The sequence below is a fragment of the Pristiophorus japonicus genome, chromosome 20 (assembly GCF_044704955.1).
Source record: "Pristiophorus japonicus isolate sPriJap1 chromosome 20, sPriJap1.hap1, whole genome shotgun sequence".
NCBI lineage: Eukaryota > Metazoa > Chordata > Chondrichthyes > Pristiophoridae > Pristiophorus > Pristiophorus japonicus.
In genome coordinates this window covers 44443374-44464317 of record NC_091996.1, presented here as the reverse complement: position 1 = coordinate 44464317, position 20944 = coordinate 44443374, and the positions used below count along the sequence as shown (strand labels likewise).

The 20944-nt window shown below is 42.2% G+C and overlaps 1 protein-coding gene across 3 annotated transcripts in view; it reads right to left on the bottom strand.

Moving 5' to 3' along the window:
- Positions 1-20725, bottom strand: part of LOC139232924 (dual specificity testis-specific protein kinase 2-like) — a 146207-nt gene extending 125482 nt beyond the window's left edge. Inside the window, exon 1 of one of the 3 annotated variants that reach the window (XM_070863422.1) lies at positions 20687-20725. The gene's annotated coding sequence lies outside the window, so the exon portion shown is untranslated. Of the gene's footprint in view, positions 1-19945; positions 20031-20676 lie in introns of those variants that run through there. The other 2 variants (XM_070863421.1, XM_070863423.1) reach the window with 2 other exon arrangements.
- Positions 20726-20944: the final 219 nt, after the last annotated feature.

Below are 20944 nucleotides of genomic sequence, written 5' to 3'. Positions count from 1 at the left end.
GACCAGCTAGAGATTAAAATGGCAGGTGTAATGGGACATTTGGGTGAATATAGACAACACCGGGAACGTTTTAAAGTGTATGTGGATCGGCTAGAAATGTATTTCACTGCAAATAACATAATCGAAGTTCCAGACAATGCAGGCCAGAACCGGGCTGTGTTGAAACGTAAGACAGCGATCTTCTTATTGGAGGCAGGCCCGGCGTTGTATGAAACGCTGGTAAATCTGCTTGTGCCTGACGAGCCAAAGGACACAATGCTTAAAGAGATTTTAATGAAGCTGGAGCAGCACTAGAACCCCAAAGTGGTGGAAATTGCTGAAAGCTATTGTTTCGGGATTCGGAATCAAACGTCTGATGAAAATATCAGTGATTACATCGTTGCATTAAAGAAGCTATCGATGCACTGTAATTTTGGAAACTTACAAAACTGAGCATTACGGGATTGTTTTATTTGTGGGGTGAAAAATCTTGCGATCAGAAGGAAGTTATTGATGACGGATGACTTGACTTTTGAGATTGCTTGTCAGACAGTGAGGTCGATGGGCATAGCTGAACAATATTCCCGAGAATTAAATAATAATTACGGTCATCAGTCAACCGAGGTAAATCACCTGCAGGTTCAAAGTAAAAGACGGCGGGGGCCCAAAGTCTCAGAAACGGGAAATTCTAACAGAGCGTTGAAGTCGTGCTATGGGTGCCTGGGTCAACACATTGCTCAAAGTTGTCCATACATGAAGGCAGAGTGTTTCTTCTGCAGAAAGACTGGGCATTTTGCGAAGGCATGCCGACTGAAGGGTAAACCAACTTTTAAAGCTATGAATCCAGCGTTCAAAGCTATGAGTAGAAATCCCAAGAGACTATATAGCATGGAAGAACAACAACAGGACGAGGAGATGTTAGAGTTACACGTCATCAGGAGCACGGACAGCGATTCAGAAAGCATCAAAATCCAAATAGCTGTTGCGGGATTCAAGATACCAATGGAAATCGACACGGGTGCATCCGTGAGTGCAGTACCGGAGTTGCTGTACCTCGAAAAATTGCGTGATTTCCAACTGGAGAAATCCAAGGTAGAGCTGCGAGGCTACTCGGGAGAGAAAATTCCTGTGGTAGGTCGTATCACCGTGCCGGTGAAATATAAAAATTTCAGAACTTGCCTCTAATAGTAGTGAAAGGAGACAAGCCTGCCTTACTAGGAAGAAATTGGTTGAGCTCACTGAAGCTGGATTGGAGTGAGATTTTCTGTGTGGAAGCGAGATTTTCATCAACGGATGAGGTTATCAAGAAGAATCCGAAGGTGTTCTGCGAAACGGGCAATCCGATCCAAGGCTTCAAGGCGAGTGTCAGGGTACAGAAGTACGCAAGATCAGTTTACTACAAGCCACATTCCGTACCATATGCACTCAAGGAGAAAGTTGAGCAAGAACTCAAAAGACTAGAGACTGAGAACATTATTTGTAAGATAGATCGATGCAATTGGGCTACACCCATTGTTGCTTTACCTAAGTCCGATGGTAAGGTAAGATTGTGTGGTGATTATAAAGTAACCGTAAACCAGGTTCTAAAGGGTAATGTCCCCAATACATTGCCGAATATAGAAGATTTGTTCACAACACTGACAGGTGGTCAGGTCTTCTCAAAACTGGATCTTACGAATGCCCACTTATCGCTTGATGAGGAGTCCAAGTCATGTTTGACTATAAATACTCATCTAGGCCTATATCAATTTAATAGGCTACCGTTTGGAGTGTCTTCCGCCCCTGTCATATTCTAAGGGGTGATGAACCAGATTTTGAAAGGTATTGATGGGGTAGTATGGTATACTAATATCAGCACCAAATAGGCAAATTCATAATAACATACTGAATAAAGTCCTCAAACGGCTAGAGAAGCACAGAGTACGAGTGTCTGCTCGTAAGTGTGAGTTATTTAAAAACTCAGTGGAGTACTTAGGGTACAGAGTATACAAAGATGGTTTACATCCAACCATGGAAAAATTGGATGCAATCAGAAATGCACCCACTCCTAGGAATGTCACTGAACTTCGTTCATTCTTGGGTCTTTTGAACTATTATGGGAAGTTCCTACCAAATTTGGCTACACTATTACATCCATTGAATGAACTTTTGAAAAAACAGGTCCAATGGAAGTGTCAAAAGAATGCGATACAACATTCATAAAAGCAAATTGGTAGAGAGCACCCATGTTAGTTCACTATGACATATCTAAGGAGATTAAGCTAGCATGTGATGCCTCTCCGTATGAAGTTGGGGCAGTGATCTCTCATGTATCACGTACTGGGGAGGAGAGACCAATTGCTTTTGCTTTATGCACTCTCAGTGCCAGTGAGAGTAATTATGCGCAAATTGAAAGGGAAGCTTCGGCATTAATTTTTGGGGTCAAGAAGTTTCACAAATACTTGTATGGTCGTAAGTTTACCATTGCTCCGGACCATAAGCCCCTAACAGCAATCCTCCATCGAAAGTCCCCAGTTCCAACATTAGCTGCAGCCAGAATGCAGAGATGGGCTTTGATTTTGTCAGCATATATATATGATATTGAATATAGACAATCAGCTGATCAGCTGATGCAATGTCTAGATTGCCTTCCCCATCACAAGTTACACCCGATAGGGAAGAAGTGTTTTATTTTTCATACATTGATGAACTGCTAGTCACAGCTGAAGAGATTGGTAGAGCAACCAAACGTGACCCAGTGATGTCAAAGGTGTATGATTATATTGCAAATGGATGGCCAAACCAGGTAACAAACAAAGATACACATCTATTCTTCATTCGCAGGAATGAATTGTCAGTCGATAAAGATTGTATCATGTGGGGTGCAAGAGTGGTTATGCTAAATAAATTCAGGTCCAAATTATTAGGAGACCTCCATAACCAGCACCTGGGAATGTGCTTGACCAAGAGTTTTGCACGCAGTTATTTATGGTGGCCAGGTCTTGATAAAGATATAGAGTACATCGTGAGTCAGTGTATGACATGTCAATCGGTAAGCAAGCAACCACCACAAGTACCATTACAGCCATGGAAATGGCCTCCCAGGGTGTGGCAAAGCCTACATATTGATTTTGCTGAGTTAGAAGGACAACAATTGTTCATTGTGATTGATAGCCATTCGAAGTGGGTTAAGGTGTTCCCAATGTGGAAAATAACAACAAGTAAAACATTGGACATTTTACAAAAATTATTTTCTGCATTTGGCCTCCCTGAAGAAATTGTTTCGGATAATGGACCACAATTTCGTTCAGAAGAATTTGCATAATTCACGAGCAAAAATGGTATGAAACATACCAAGGTTCCACCATACCATCCTGCTTCGAATGGTGCAGCAGAGCGCACTGTACAAATTGGAAAACGTGCCCTCATAAAATAAATGTTAGATCCAAATCCAAGGAAACGACAGTTGTCATTGGATCACAAATTGGCTAATTTTTTGATTACATATCGAAATACTCCTCATACAACTACTGGTAGAACACCAGCAGAGTTGTTTCTCATACGACAGCCACAAACCAGATTCTCGTTGTTAAAACCAAATTTGGCACAGTCCGTAGAAGAGACACAATTAAAACAGAAAGAGAATCATGATAGAGGTAGAATAAAAGAGAGAAGTGTGAAATTAAACCAGAAGGTGAGAGTGAAGAACCATCACCAGAAATGGTTAAAGTGGTTACTAGGAAGAGTGGTGAAGATATGTGGTCCTCGCACATATTTGGTAAAGATGTTTGATAATGGACAGGTTAGGTTTGTTCATATTGATCATATTTTACCTACAGACATGGAAGGAGTTGAAGGTGGGAATGATTCAATTATTTCTGACTCATCAGATAGTTTTGATACACCAATAGCAAATCCTAAATCCAATGTACTGGAAACAAATCCAGGAGAGAATCAGAATGTAAGTTTGAGTTCGAGTCAGGAAAACAAACAGCCTGAAGTTAGAGTGAGTTCAAATGAAAATCAAGGAAATTCCGTGAGGGAAAACGCTCCTTAGGATGAGCCTCGAATGAGTGTGAAATCGACACCATGTTTGGAAGGTTCTGTTCAAGAGCGAAGATATCCTCTTCGAAACAGAAAACAAGTGGTAAAGTTAAATTTGTAAATATGGAAAAAAATAAGTTTATATCCTGTGTTATGTATAAACATGCAAGTTATGTATGATGTTTGTTATAATAACTTCTTCATTAAGGAGGGAGAAGTGTAATATCTGTAAGCTTGTAATGTTTGTAGCTCCACATTGTGGATGTGGACGTATTGTGTACTGCAACTGCAGGGTTAATAATAAACAGAACCAGGCAGATTTTCAGAGGCTTCCGAGAGAGTTGCCTGCCATGTTAAGAGCTGTGTGTGCTTGTGCTCTGTGAATATATCACAATCAAAGAGGTAGGTTTTAAGCAGTGTCTTCAAGGAGGAGAAAGATGTGGAGAGGTAAAGAGGCTTGGGTAGGGAATTCCAGAGTTTAGGATCTAGACGGCTGAAGATGCGACCATCACTGGTGGGGTGAAGGAAGTGGGGGATGCACAAGAGGCCAGAGTAAGTGGATACAGAGCTCTCAGAGGGTTACAGGGCTGGAGGAAGTTACAGAAATAGGGAGGAGCGAGGATGTGGAGAGATTTGAACAAAGGGATAAGATTTTTTTAATTGAGGCATTAAAATTCATCCTTGTCCCTCAGCAACAGTGAGGTGGCTACCTTTTGATGTATTGTGTACTTTTGCAATGGCTAGGGGCAATTGTGATTGTTTCCAGTTTACAAAAAATGATTTTTTGTTAACATGTATTTAATTATTATCTCCTTATCTTCAGTCAAAACAGCAAGTTATTCCACTATTACCATCACTTAAAATCCACTAATATTCTACAATATCAACAATCACACCAAAAAACCATAGCAATTGACAGCTGAGGCTGAGCAGGCTTTAACATTTAACATTTTGAAATGTTAGTCATTGCCTAATGTCCGGAAGATGTGAGCAAGATCTAATTTTAAGATTAGATGTAGGATGTATTTTTTAAAAACCCTACAATGGAATTTATTGATGGATTATGTAAATATCAAATCTATAATGAATAAGAATACCATATTATCTTCTTTTATAATAATTACAATTTGACAGATATTTGAGCCATTCTGTGAGAGAAAACAGAAGTATGCAGTAAAAGCACATCCTGTGGCTTATGTACTATAGTAGCCCATCATCACAGGATATATCAGTGTTTCAGAAAGAAAGCAGCCTTCACACTAATTAACTGACTATTTGATGCAACTAACACTACAATGGAGAATTACGACACAGTTCTGTGTGCTGCAAAAAATCGAGAAATGGCATTGCAGCTGAAAACGTAGGAATTTTCTGTGAAACTTGTTTACAATTATATAAAGTATCTGTATAAATTATTGAGGAACTACCAATTTAGAATAATTAAGAAATGAATACTTGCAATATTAATTTTGTCCTCTCCAAAAGTAGGATACATACAGTGAATGCAGAATTCCTTTTTATGTTGCTGTGACATTTATATACTGTATTCCCTCCCACTTCTTTATGGCACAGGCAGTAACAAAATAAAATGGTTCCAGCTCAACACTGCACCTTTCCTGAGTTAAATATTTCATAAGAACATAAGAAATAGGAACAGGAGTAGGCCATAAGGCCCCTCGAGCTTGCTCCGCTATTCGACAAGATCATGGCTGATCTGATCATGGACTCAGCTCCATTTCTCCACCCGCTCCCCATAACCCCTTATCCCTTATCATTTAAGAAACTCTATTTCTGTCTTAAATTTATTCAATGTCCCAGCTTCCACAGCTCTCTGACGCCGTGAATTCCACAGATTTACAACACTCTCTGAGAGAAAAAATTTCTCCTCATTTCTGTTTTAAATGGACGACCCCTTATTCTAAGATCGTGCCCTCTAGTTCTAGTCTCCCCCATCAGTGGAAACATCCTCTCTGCATCCACCTTGTCAAGCCCCCTCATAATTGTAATGTCTGTAAGCTTGTAATGTTTGTAGCTCCACACTGTGGATGTGGACGTATTGTATATTGCAACTGCAGAGTTAATAATAAACAGAATCAGGCTGTTCCAGAGGCTTCCAACAGAGCTTCCTGCTAGGTTAGGAGCGGTGTGTGCTGTGCTCTGTGAATATATCACATTTGGCGAGGAGATGGGATTTTTCGAAGGATTTAAAGCTTAAATTTTGTTGGTGAAGGATTCACCCACCCACCCAGAGAGACTTTTGAAGTTACTGTCTTTGGAAAAAGCTACAAAAATCTGAGGTAAAATACAGCACATGGTGTGACCAGCTAGAGATTAAAATGGCAGGTGTAATGGGACATTTGGGTGAATATAGACAACACCGGGAACGTTTTAAAGTGTATGTGGATCGGCTAGAAATGTATTTCACTGCAAATAACATAATCGAAGTTCCAGACAATGCAGGCCAGAACCGGGCTGTGTTGAAACGTAAGACAGCGATCTTCTTATTGGAGGCAGGCCCGGCGTTGTATGAAACGCTGGTAAATCTGCTTGTGCCTGACGAGCCAAAGGACACAATGCTTAAAGAGATTTTAATGAAGCTGGAGCAGCACTAGAACCCCAAAGTGGTGGAAATTGCTGAAAGCTATTGTTTCGGGATTCGGAATCAAACGTCTGATGAAAATATCAGTGATTACATCGTTGCATTAAAGAAGCTATCGATGCACTGTAATTTTGGAAACTTACAAAACTGAGCATTACGGGATTGTTTTATTTGTGGGGTGAAAAATCTTGCGATCAGAAGGAAGTTATTGATGACGGATGACTTGACTTTTGAGATTGCTTGTCAGACAGTGAGGTCGATGGGCATAGCTGAACAATATTCCCGAGAATTAAATAATAATTACGGTCATCAGTCAACCGAGGTAAATCACCTGCAGGTTCAAAGTAAAAGACGGCGGGGGCCCAAAGTCTCAGAAACGGGAAATTCTAACAGAGCGTTGAAGTCGTGCTATGGGTGCCTGGGTCAACACATTGCTCAAAGTTGTCCATACATGAAGGCAGAGTGTTTCTTCTGCAGAAAGACTGGGCATTTTGCGAAGGCATGCCGACTGAAGGGTAAACCAACTTTTAAAGCTATGAATCCAGCGTTCAAAGCTATGAGTAGAAATCCCAAGAGACTATATAGCATGGAAGAACAACAACAGGACGAGGAGATGTTAGAGTTACACGTCATCAGGAGCACGGACAGCGATTCAGAAAGCATCAAAATCCAAATAGCTGTTGCGGGATTCAAGATACCAATGGAAATCGACACGGGTGCATCCGTGAGTGCAGTACCGGAGTTGCTGTACCTCGAAAAATTGCGTGATTTCCAACTGGAGAAATCCAAGGTAGAGCTGCGAGGCTACTCGGGAGAGAAAATTCCTGTGGTAGGTCGTATCACCGTGCCGGTGAAATATAAAAATTTCAGAACTTGCCTCTAATAGTAGTGAAAGGAGACAAGCCTGCCTTACTAGGAAGAAATTGGTTGAGCTCACTGAAGCTGGATTGGAGTGAGATTTTCTGTGTGGAAGCGAGATTTTCATCAACGGATGAGGTTATCAAGAAGAATCCGAAGGTGTTCTGCGAAACGGGCAATCCGATCCAAGGCTTCAAGGCGAGTGTCAGGGTACAGAAGTACGCAAGATCAGTTTACTACAAGCCACATTCCGTACCATATGCACTCAAGGAGAAAGTTGAGCAAGAACTCAAAAGACTAGAGACTGAGAACATTATTTGTAAGATAGATCGATGCAATTGGGCTACACCCATTGTTGCTTTACCTAAGTCCGATGGTAAGGTAAGATTGTGTGGTGATTATAAAGTAACCGTAAACCAGGTTCTAAAGGGTAATGTCCCCAATACATTGCCGAATATAGAAGATTTGTTCACAACACTGACAGGTGGTCAGGTCTTCTCAAAACTGGATCTTACGAATGCCCACTTATCGCTTGATGAGGAGTCCAAGTCATGTTTGACTATAAATACTCATCTAGGCCTATATCAATTTAATAGGCTACCGTTTGGAGTGTCTTCCGCCCCTGTCATATTCTAAGGGGTGATGAACCAGATTTTGAAAGGTATTGATGGGGTAGTATGGTATACTAATATCAGCACCAAATAGGCAAATTCATAATAACATACTGAATAAAGTCCTCAAACGGCTAGAGAAGCACAGAGTACGAGTGTCTGCTCGTAAGTGTGAGTTATTTAAAAACTCAGTGGAGTACTTAGGGTACAGAGTATACAAAGATGGTTTACATCCAACCATGGAAAAATTGGATGCAATCAGAAATGCACCCACTCCTAGGAATGTCACTGAACTTCGTTCATTCTTGGGTCTTTTGAACTATTATGGGAAGTTCCTACCAAATTTGGCTACACTATTACATCCATTGAATGAACTTTTGAAAAAACAGGTCCAATGGAAGTGTCAAAAGAATGCGATACAACATTCATAAAAGCAAATTGGTAGAGAGCACCCATGTTAGTTCACTATGACATATCTAAGGAGATTAAGCTAGCATGTGATGCCTCTCCGTATGAAGTTGGGGCAGTGATCTCTCATGTATCACGTACTGGGGAGGAGAGACCAATTGCTTTTGCTTTATGCACTCTCAGTGCCAGTGAGAGTAATTATGCGCAAATTGAAAGGGAAGCTTCGGCATTAATTTTTGGGGTCAAGAAGTTTCACAAATACTTGTATGGTCGTAAGTTTACCATTGCTCCGGACCATAAGCCCCTAACAGCAATCCTCCATCGAAAGTCCCCAGTTCCAACATTAGCTGCAGCCAGAATGCAGAGATGGGCTTTGATTTTGTCAGCATATATATATGATATTGAATATAGACAATCAGCTGATCAGCTGATGCAATGTCTAGATTGCCTTCCCCATCACAAGTTACACCCGATAGGGAAGAAGTGTTTTATTTTTCATACATTGATGAACTGCTAGTCACAGCTGAAGAGATTGGTAGAGCAACCAAACGTGACCCAGTGATGTCAAAGGTGTATGATTATATTGCAAATGGATGGCCAAACCAGGTAACAAACAAAGATACACATCTATTCTTCATTCGCAGGAATGAATTGTCAGTCGATAAAGATTGTATCATGTGGGGTGCAAGAGTGGTTATGCTAAATAAATTCAGGTCCAAATTATTAGGAGACCTCCATAACCAGCACCTGGGAATGTGCTTGACCAAGAGTTTTGCACGCAGTTATTTATGGTGGCCAGGTCTTGATAAAGATATAGAGTACATCGTGAGTCAGTGTATGACATGTCAATCGGTAAGCAAGCAACCACCACAAGTACCATTACAGCCATGGAAATGGCCTCCCAGGGTGTGGCAAAGCCTACATATTGATTTTGCTGAGTTAGAAGGACAACAATTGTTCATTGTGATTGATAGCCATTCGAAGTGGGTTAAGGTGTTCCCAATGTGGAAAATAACAACAAGTAAAACATTGGACATTTTACAAAAATTATTTTCTGCATTTGGCCTCCCTGAAGAAATTGTTTCGGATAATGGACCACAATTTCGTTCAGAAGAATTTGCATAATTCACGAGCAAAAATGGTATGAAACATACCAAGGTTCCACCATACCATCCTGCTTCGAATGGTGCAGCAGAGCGCACTGTACAAATTGGAAAACGTGCCCTCATAAAATAAATGTTAGATCCAAATCCAAGGAAACGACAGTTGTCATTGGATCACAAATTGGCTAATTTTTTGATTACATATCGAAATACTCCTCATACAACTACTGGTAGAACACCAGCAGAGTTGTTTCTCATACGACAGCCACAAACCAGATTCTCGTTGTTAAAACCAAATTTGGCACAGTCCGTAGAAGAGACACAATTAAAACAGAAAGAGAATCATGATAGAGGTAGAATAAAAGAGAGAAGTGTGAAATTAAACCAGAAGGTGAGAGTGAAGAACCATCACCAGAAATGGTTAAAGTGGTTACTAGGAAGAGTGGTGAAGATATGTGGTCCTCGCACATATTTGGTAAAGATGTTTGATAATGGACAGGTTAGGTTTGTTCATATTGATCATATTTTACCTACAGACATGGAAGGAGTTGAAGGTGGGAATGATTCAATTATTTCTGACTCATCAGATAGTTTTGATACACCAATAGCAAATCCTAAATCCAATGTACTGGAAACAAATCCAGGAGAGAATCAGAATGTAAGTTTGAGTTCGAGTCAGGAAAACAAACAGCCTGAAGTTAGAGTGAGTTCAAATGAAAATCAAGGAAATTCCGTGAGGGAAAACGCTCCTTAGGATGAGCCTCGAATGAGTGTGAAATCGACACCATGTTTGGAAGGTTCTGTTCAAGAGCGAAGATATCCTCTTCGAAACAGAAAACAAGTGGTAAAGTTACATTTGTAAATATGGAAAAAAAATACATCTATATCCTGTGTTATGTATAAAAATGAAAGTTATGTATGATGTTTGTCATAATAACTTCTTCATTAAGGAGGGAGAAGTGTAATGTCTGTAAGCTTATAATGTTTGTAGCTCCACACTGTGGATGTGGACATATTAGAAACATAGAAACATAGAAACATAGAAAATAGGTGCAGGAGCAGGCCATTCAGCCCTTCTAGCCTGCACCGCCATTCAATGAGTTCATGGCTGAACATGAAACTTCAGTACCCCCTTCCTGCTTTCTCGCCATAACCCTTGATCCCCCGAGTAGTAAGGACTTCATCTAACTCCCTTTTGAATATATTTAGTGAATTGGCCTCAACTACTTTCTGTGGTAGAGAATTCCACAGGTTCACCACTCTCTGGGTGAAGAAGTTTCTCCTCATCTCGGTCCTAAATGGCTTACCCCTTATCCTCAGACTGTGACCCCTGGTTCTGGACTTCCCCAACATTGGGAACATTCTTTCTGCATCTAACCTGTCTAAACCCGTCAGAATTTTAAACGTTTCTATGAGGTCCCCTCTCATTCTTCTGAACTCCAGTGAATACAAGCCCAATTGATCCAATCTTTCTTGATAGGTCAGTCCCGCCATCCCGGGAATCAGTCTGTTGAACCTTCGCTGCACTCCCTCAATAGCAAGAATGTCCTTCCTCAAGTTAGGAGACCAAAACTGTACACAATACTCCAGGTGTGGCCTCACCAAGGCCCTGTACAACTGTAGCAACACCTCCCTGCCCCTGTATTCAAATCCCCTCGCTATGAAGGCCAACATGCCATTTGCTTTCTTAACCGCCTGCTGTACCTGCATGCCAACCTTCAATGACTGATGTACCATGACACCCAGGTCTCGTTGCACCTTCCCTTTTCCTAATCTGTCACCATTCAGATAATAGTCTGTCTCTCTGTTTTTACCACCAAAGTGGATAACCTCACATTTATCCACATTATACTTCATCTGCCATGCATTTGCCCACTCACCTAACCTATCCAAGTCACTCTGCAGCCTAATAGCATCCTCCTCGCAGCTCACACTGCCACCCAACTTAGTATCATCCGCAAATTTGGAGATACTGCATTTAATCCCCTCGTCTAAATCATTAATGTACAATGTAAACAGCTGGGGCCCCAGCACAGAACCTTGCGGCACTCCACTAGTCACTGCCTGCCATTCTGAAAAGTACCCGTTTACTCCTACTCTTTGCTTCCTGTCTGACAACCAGTTCTCAATCCACGTCAGCACACTACCCCCAATCCCATGTGCTTTAACTTTGCACATTAATCTCTTGTGTGGGACCTTGTCGAAAGCCTTCTGAAAGTCCAAATATACCACATCAACTGGTTCTCCTTTGTCCACTTTACTGGAAACATCCTCAAAAAATTCCAGAAGATTTGTCAAGCATGATTTCCCTTTCACAAATCCATGCTGACTTGGACCTATCATGTCACCATTTTCCAGATGCACTGCTATGACATCCTTAATAATTGATTCCATCATTTTACCCACTACTGAGGTCAGGCTGACCGGTCTATAATTCCCTGTTTTCTCTCTCCCTCCTTTTTTAAAAAGTGGGGTTACATTGGCTACCCTCCACTCCATAGGAACTGATCCAGAGTCAATGGAATGTTGGAAAATGACTGTCAATGCATCCGCTATTTCCAAGGCCACCTCCTTAAGTACTCTGGGATGCAGTCCATCAGGCCCTGGGGATTTATCTGCCTTCAATCCCATCAATTTCCCCAACACAATTTCCCGACTAATAAAGATTTCCCTCAGTTCCTCTTCCTTACTAGACCCTCTGACCCCTTTTATATCCGGAAGGTTGTTTGTATCCTCCTTAGTGAATACCGAACCAAAGTACTTGTTCAATTGATCCGCCATTTCTTTGTTCCCCGTTATGACTTCCCCTGATTCTGACTGCAGGGGACCTACGTTTGTCTTCACCAACCTTTTTCTCTTTACATACCTATAGAAACTTTTGCAATCCGCCTTAATGTTCCCTGCAAGCTTCTTCTCGTACTCCATTTTCCCTGTCCTAATCAAACCCTTTGTCCTCCTCTGCTGAGTTCTAAATTTCTCCCAGTCCCCAGGTTCGCTGCTATTTCTGGCCAATTTGTATGCCACTTCCTTGGCTTTAATACTATCCCTGATTTCCCTAGATAGCCACGGTTGAGCCACCTTCACCTTTTTATTTTTACGCCAGACAGGAATGTACAATTGTTGTACTTCATCCATGCGGTCTCTAAATGTCTGCCATTGCCCATCCACAGTCAACCCCCTAAGTATCATTCGCCAATCTATCCTAGCCAATTCACGCCTCATACCTTCAAAGTTACCCTTCTTTAAGTTCTGGACCATGGTCTCTGAAATTACTGTTTCATTCTCCATCCTAATGCAGAATTCCACCATATTATGGTCACTCTTCCCCAAGGGGCCTCGCACAATGAGATTGCTAATTAATCCTCTCTCATTACACAACACGCAGTCTAAGATGGCCTCCCCCCTAGTTGGTTCCTCAACATATTGGTCTAGAAAACCATCCCTTATGCACTCCAGGAAATCCTCCTCCACCGTATTGCTTCCAGTTTGGCTAGCCCAATCTATGTGCATATTAAAGTCACCCATTATAACTGCTACACCTTTATTGCATGCACCCCTAATTTCCTGTTTGATGCCCTCCCCAACATCCCTATTACTGTTTGGAGGTCTGTACACAACTCCTACTAACGTTTTTTGCCCTTTGGTGTTCTGCAGCTCTACCCATATAGATTCCACATCATCCAAGCTAATGTCTTTCCTAACTATTGCATTAATCTCCTCTTTAACCAGCAATGCTACCCCACCTCCTTTTCCTTTTATTCTATCCTTCCTGAATGTTGAATACCCCTGAATGTTGAGTTCCCAGCCCTGATCATCCTGGAGCCACGTCTCCGTAATCCCAATCACATCATATTTGTTAACATCTATTTGCACAATTAATTCATCCACCTTATTGCGGATACTCCTTGCATTAAGACACAAAGTCTTCAGGCTTGTTTTATTAACACCCTTTGTCCTTTTAGAATTTTGCTGTACAGTGGCCCTTTTTGTTCTTTGCCTTGGGTTTCTCTGCCCTACACTTTTCCTCATCTCCTTTCTGTCTTTTGCTTTTGGCTCCTTTTTGTTTCCCTCTGTCTCCCTGCATTGGTTCCCATCCCCCTGCCATATTAGTTTAAATCCTCCCCAACAGCACTAGCAAACACTCCCCCTAGGACATTGGTTCCAGTCCTGCCCAGGTGCAGACCGTCCGGTTTGTACTGGTCCCACCTCCCCCAGAACCGGTCCCAATGCCCCAGGAATTTGAATCCCTCCCTGCTGCACCACTGCTCAAGCCACGTATTCATCTGCGCTATCCTGCGATTCCTACTCTGACTATCACGTGGCACTGGTAGCAATCCCGAGATTACTACTTTTGAGGTCCTACTTTTTAATTTAGCTCCTAGCTCCTTAAATTCGTTTCGTAGGACCTCATCCCTTTTTTTGCCTATGTCGTTGGTACCAATGTGCACCACGACAACTGGCTGTTCTCCCTCCCATTTCAGAATGTCCTGCACCCGCTCCGAGACATCCTTGACCCTTGCACCAGGGAGGCAACATACCATCCTGGAGTCTCGGTTGCGGCCGCAGAAACGCCTATCTATTCCCCTCACAATTGAATCCCCTATCACTATCGCTCTCCCACTCTTTTTCTTGCCCTCCTGTGCAGCAGAGCCAGCCACGGTGCCATGAACTTGGCTGCTGCTGCCCTCCCCTGATGAGTCATTCCCCTCAACAGTACCCAAAGCGGTGTATCTGTTTTGCAGGGGGATGACCGCAGGGGACCCCTGCACTACCTTCCTTGCTCTACTCTTCCTGCTGGTCTTCCATTCCCTATCTGGCTGTGGACCCTTTCCCTGCGGTAAGACCAACTCACTACACGTGATACTCACGTCATTCTCAGCATCGTGGATGCTCCAGAGTAAATCCACCCTCAGCTCCAATTCCGTAACGCGGACCGTCAGGAGCTGGAGGTGGATACACTTACCGCACACATAGTCGTCAGGGACACCGGAAGCGTCCCTGAGTTCCCACATGGTACAGGAGGAGCATAACACCCGACCGAGCTCTCCTGCCATGTCTTAACCCTTAGATACACTTAAACTGGTAATAACAATGTTAAAAGTTACTGACCAATATAAGAAGAAAAAGAAAAACTACTCACCAATCACCAGCCAATCACTTACCCCCTAGGCTGTGACGTCACCTTTGTTTTTTTGCCTTCTCCCTGTAGCTGCACCGGCACGCCTCTCGCCGACCCCGGACTCGCGCTGCTCCGAGCTCCCGCCTCCTCGACCGACTGCTCGAACTGCTCGACTCCCGCTGGCCTTTATAGGCCTCTCGCCGACCCCGGACTCGCGCTGCTCCGAGCTCCCGCCTCCTCGACTGACTGCTCGAACTGCTCGACTCCCGCTGGCCTTTATAGGCCTCTCGCCGACCCCGGACTCGCGCTGCTCCGAGCTCCCGCCTCCTCGACTGATTGTGTACTGCAACTGCAGAGTTAATAATAAATAGAACCAGGCTGTTCCGGAGGCTTCTGACAAAGCTGCCTGCCATGTTAGGAGCTGTGTGTGTTGTGCTCTGTGAATATATCACAATAATCTTATACGTTTTGATAAGATCACCTCTCATTCTTCTGAATTCCAATGAGTAGAGGCCCAACCTACTCAACTTTTCCTCATAAGTCAATCCCCTCATCCCCGGAATCAACCTAGTGAACCTTCTCTGAACTGCCTCCAAGGCAAGTATATCCTTTCGTAAATATGGAAACTAAAACTTCACGCAATATTCCAGGTGTGGCCTCACCAATACCTTATATAGCTGCAATAAGACTTCACTGCTTTTATACTCCATCCCCTTTGCAATAAATACCAAGATACCATTGCCTTCCTGATCACTTGCTGTACCTGTATACTATCCTTTTGTGTTTCATGCACAAGTACCCCCAGGTCCCGCTGTACTGCGGCACTTTGCAATCTTTCTCTATTTAAATAATAACTTGCTCTTTGATTTTTTTTTCTGCCAAAGTGCATGACCTCCAACATTATACTCCATCTGCCAAATTTTTGCCCACTCACTTAGCCTGTCAATGTCCTTTTGCAGATTTTTTGTGTCTTCCTCATACATTGCTTTTCCTCCCATCTTTGTATCATCAGCAAACTTGGCTACGTTACACTCAGTCCCTTCTTCCAAGGCGTTAATATAGATTGTAAATAGTTGGGAACCCAGCACTGATCCCTGCAGCATCCCACTAGCTACTGATTGCCAACCAGAGAATGAATGATTCATCCCGACTCTCTGTTCTATGTTAGTTAGCCAATCCTCTATCCATGCTAACATATTACCTCCAACCCCATGAATTTTTATCTTGTGCAGTAATCTTTTATGTGGCACCTTGTTAAATGCCTTCTGGAAGTCCAAATACACCACATCCATTGGTTCTGCTTTATCCACCCTGTTCGTTATATCCTCAAAGAACTCCAGCAAATTTGTCAAACATGACTTCCCCTTCATAAATCCATGCTGACTCTGCCTGACCGAACTTTGCTTTTCCAAATGTCCTGCTATTGCTTCTTTAATAATGGATGCCAACATTTTCCCAACCACAGATGTTAGACTAACTGGTCTATAATGTCCTGCTTTTTGTCTGCCTCCTTTTTTATATAGGGGCGTCTGCTGGGACCTCCTCAGAATCCAGGGAATTTTGGTAAATTACAACCAATGCATCCACAATCCCTGCCATTACGTCTCTTAAGACCCTAGGATGCAAGCCATCAGGTCCAGGGGATTTATTTGCCTTTAGTCTCATTATCTTACTGAGTACCACCTCCTTAGTGATTGTGATTGTGATAAGTTCCTCCCCCCCTATAGCCCTTAGACTATCCACTGTCGGAATATTGTTAGCATCCTCTACCGTAAAGATTGATAGAAAATATTTGTTCAGAGTTTCTGCCATCTCCATGTTCCTCATTACTAATTCCCCGGTCTCGTCCTCTGAGGGACCAACATTTACTTTAGGCACTCTTTTTCTTTTTATATACCTATAGAAACTCTTGCTATCTGTTTTTATATTTTGTGCTAGTTTACTTTCATAATCTTTCTTCCCTTTCTTAATCATTTTCTTAGTCGTTGTTTGCTGGCTTTTAAAAACTTCCCAGTCTTCTGTCCTCCCACTAGTTTTGGCCACTTTGTATGCCCTTGTTTTTAATTGGATACCATCCTTTATTTCTTTAGTTAGCCACGGATGGCTGTCTTTTCTCTTATACCTTTTCCTCCTCACTGGAATATATCTCCTTAAATGTACACCAATGTTCATCAACCGTCCTACACTTTAATCTATTTTCCCAGTTCACTTTACCCAACTCTGCCCTCATACCTTCATAGTCTCTTTTATTTAAGCTTAGTACGCTGGTTAGAGATCCAACTTTCTCACCCTCCATCTGAATTTGAAATTCAATCATGCTATGATCACTCATTCCTCCCATTAAAGAAAGACTTGCATTTACATAACACCTTTTTATGCATTCAGGATGTCCTAAATAGCCGCTGAAGTACTTTTGAAGTGCAGTCACTGTTGTAATGTAGGAAATATTACATGATTACTTGCCAAGGGAAAGAAACAATTTGTGCTGCTTTTAAAGTAAATGACTGCCTTCATAGAAACTGAATCTGTACTATAGAAACAACTCCAGACCCATAGCAATGTGGTTGACTCTTAACTGCCCTCTGAAATGGCCCAGCAAGCCACTCAGTTGTCATCACCACCTTCTCAAGGAAATTAGGGATGGGAAATAAATGCCGGCCTTGCCTCCCATATCCCGTGAATGAATAAAAAAAACTGTCCTTCTGTGAGCAATATTCTGTAAACTATAACACAGAGAAATTTATTAGATATTAATATTCAACACCAGGGGCAAGAAATTCACCACCGTAAGGATTGATTTAACTCCATTTTTTGGAGCTGAAAGTTTTTTTTGAGCTAAATAAATTTAGGGCCATTTTGCTACTTTCGCCAATGGTGTAACTCCGTCCTTAAAAAATAAGGGACGATTTTTTTGAGAACCGTTTTTGTTCCGTCACTCAGGGTCAAACCCAATGATAATGCCGTTTTTGCGAGTTTCCCCAATAAGGATATTTTTAAGGACAGTGCTAAATACCACTTTTAAAAAGCTTGCCTAACCTAGTCTGGTCCGACTGAAATTGGCGTTAACGGGGCTAAAAGTTAAAGCTTTGGGAGGGAACAAAACCTGTATTTTATATAAAAACGACTTAAAAATGCGCTGAACATTTGAGGTTTTAAAAGTTAAAGGACTACTTTGATTACGGAGTAGCAATTTCAAAAATGTAAACTTTTCAGTAATTTTGATTTATTCTTTCAGCTGCACTGTCAGCCACACTGCACTGCAGCAATTTCCTTGCCCTCCTCCTCAAAGCAAGCACACTGGCCGTAACTGGCCTCAGTACCCGACCTGGGAGGCAACACCACCATTGGCAGCGGGGAGATAAAGAGCAGCAACCCAAGGACATGAAACTACACAGACATTTCCATCTCATTTCCAACTCAGGCAGACTTGTTAAAGGGGTTTAGGGGCCTTGGTTACGAGAGCGGGAAAGAGAGAGAGAGAATGAAACGAGACCGAGAGAGATTGAACTCAAAACTCTTTGTGGTCAGGCTATCTTTATCCTGCCGAACAAGTTTCACTAAAAGATGTCTAAATATCCATTCACCAGCATCAAAGCAAAGAATAATGAATTTTTCTGTCAGATTAATCTCCCCACCTACATTTTAACTTTAGAGCCTCAAGTATATGCTGTGTTGGGCATGCACAGAACGGACGTTATTTTTAAGTCAAAAATATTTAGCTCCGTCCTTAAAACCAGTGGTATTTTAAAGTTGCACCAAAGTTTTAAAAACGTATTTTTTGGCACTATTTCGGCATAAGAAATCAGCCGTTATTCGCAAATAGCGCCAAAAAACGGAGCTATTTTTCAATGTGGAACGTCTGGCCCCAGGTATTTTATTCCTCCTCCAGCATTAAGCTGTTATATTCATTATCATATATACCAATTGATCGCTTTTCTAAGGGAGCTTTAATGGCTTGACATCAAGAATCGTAAGTTTTCAGAATAGACGATAAGTCAACCAATTATTTATGTATTTATTTATCTTTATTTGGGAAATTTTCTAGCTGTACAGACTCACTGTGTATAGTGGATGCCGATGACGATGAGTGGAAGGGGAAAAAAGGCAGCAGCAAATGCAAAAAGATGAAGGAAGAAAAGTTTCAATTTAATCGCATTTGGTGACACAAACTGCTCTCTGCATTGTTGCTAGCACTTACACTAACTGCTAAAATAAAACGTCGTCAATTTTATGTTTTTGTTCACAATTGTGGAACTATTAAATGTAAACGCCTCACTGATCCAAGAGTTTGCCTGCAGCACAGTTGTTGCCAGTAATGATTGTATCAGTGGCTGATTCCGGAATGTACTGTTCTTTCCCTCCATTTTACAATGAAGACTGTCACATAAAAGCGCCAATTTATAAAGACGGAACCATGAAAATATAGATGGCACGTATGTTACCAGCTGTCTATATTCCTTCTCCTATTTAAAGATAAAATAAGGTCAAACATACTGCACAAGAGCAGACTGGATGTCAGTTTCCCTCAACAAGTACAGCTGATGCACTTAAACAAGTGCTAGCTTTGTATTGGAAGTGAGCGGCTTCTGTTTTCTGATGCAATAGTGCTGGGGAGTGCCTGGGAATAATCACAGATACAAGGCGATAGGCATTGCAATTTATCCACTGCTCTTTGGGGATATGTCTTTCCATTCACTTGTCCCTTAAGAGTGCCAACAGATTCGGAGAAACTCCCCTCTCCCTCGGTCATTTAGTTTTGTTTGCTTTCAATTCATGTTCTTGTTATGCTGGAATAAACATTTAGTATTACAGGCCATAAAGACATCAGGTAGAGCTTTGTGTTACCGTAACATTAATCTTAAATTACTCCAATCCCTAATACACAATTTCATGTAAAATGTAAACTGCACTAATGATCTTAGGTCGCCGTTCTTCATACCATTCCCTTATTTTCTATTCTTTCAGTTTTCTTTTAAATTTTAGTTAACATACTGGGGCCGAAAGTCAGCCTCCCAATAAGGACTGTTACCATCGGAAAGCGGCGGCCATGCAGCGGTGTGGTGTGGCCGCCGATTTGTGGGAGAATAGCCGCCACTCGGGGGTTTTTGCAGCGGTGTGGAGATCCGCCCCGCTCCCCCCCACTTCCGCCACGTTCCTGCAGATGCGTCGTTAAAGACCATCATCACAGCACACACCGCAGTCTCTCCGCCCCGGAAGCGAAATTCATTTTTTAAAGTTAACTGACCGCTGACAGTTTTTTGTGTCGGTGCACTGTGCCGGCTCAAGACCGCCAGCGGACTTCAAAGGCGTGTTGCGTGCATCTCCATTCTTTTGGCCAAAAACTTTTCAGAGTGCTCCAAACTTTCTCACTCTCCCTTTTCATAGCGGCGTTGAATGCTAGTGGGCTGGGGGCCTCAATCTGTACTCCGCAGAGGCCTCATTGTGGAGGTTGAGAAATCCTTGCTACTGGTGCATTAGCCATGTCCTTGACTCAAATGCCTTCCGTGCTCAGGGCCTAGCTGCAAACACTGCCCTTTAAGAAGGCCAGGGAGCAGCTGGCTCGTGAGCAGCAAATCAGCAGTAGGTGAATTTCGTGGTCCAAACGCTGCTCACCACCCACACCGCTGCAAACTGCTGATTCCCGCCAACCAATACCGCGCCCGCTCCATTTTTCCAGCAAAAATGCTGAATTTCGATTCAATGGCTGCTGCAACCATTGCGGCGGTAATGACCAGCAAAAAGCAGTAGGTGCGCCCTGTTTTGGACGGGGTGAATTTCTACCCTACTATATCTATCCTAACCCTTTTCACCTATTGTTTCATTCGCAAAGCAATTTTTAGCAAATTGGAAGCCCAAACTATGCAGAATAACACAGTTGCATTATAGGTATAAATAGGTTAATATCTATTCATGAAAACACATGCAAACCAGCTTAAAGCCTTAATAAAAGGGCAGGAATAGGTCAATACATCCTACCGATAATAACCTTGATGTTAATCCACCTACTGTTTGCGATGTCTCTCACTAATAGTAAACAGCTGTCGACCAGATGGTTCTCTTGGCAACAGGCAGTACATTGTAGCTACTACTGCGTACAATTCTTGACTCTTCATAGAGCTTGAATTAATCCAAGATTTGAATACTGCCCCCATGTCTAACACCTCTCCCAGCTTCAAAAAAAGAGGCGAGGGCTGAATCTTTAAATTATAGGTTTGTTTTGGCAGAAGAACCAAAGGCGACGTGA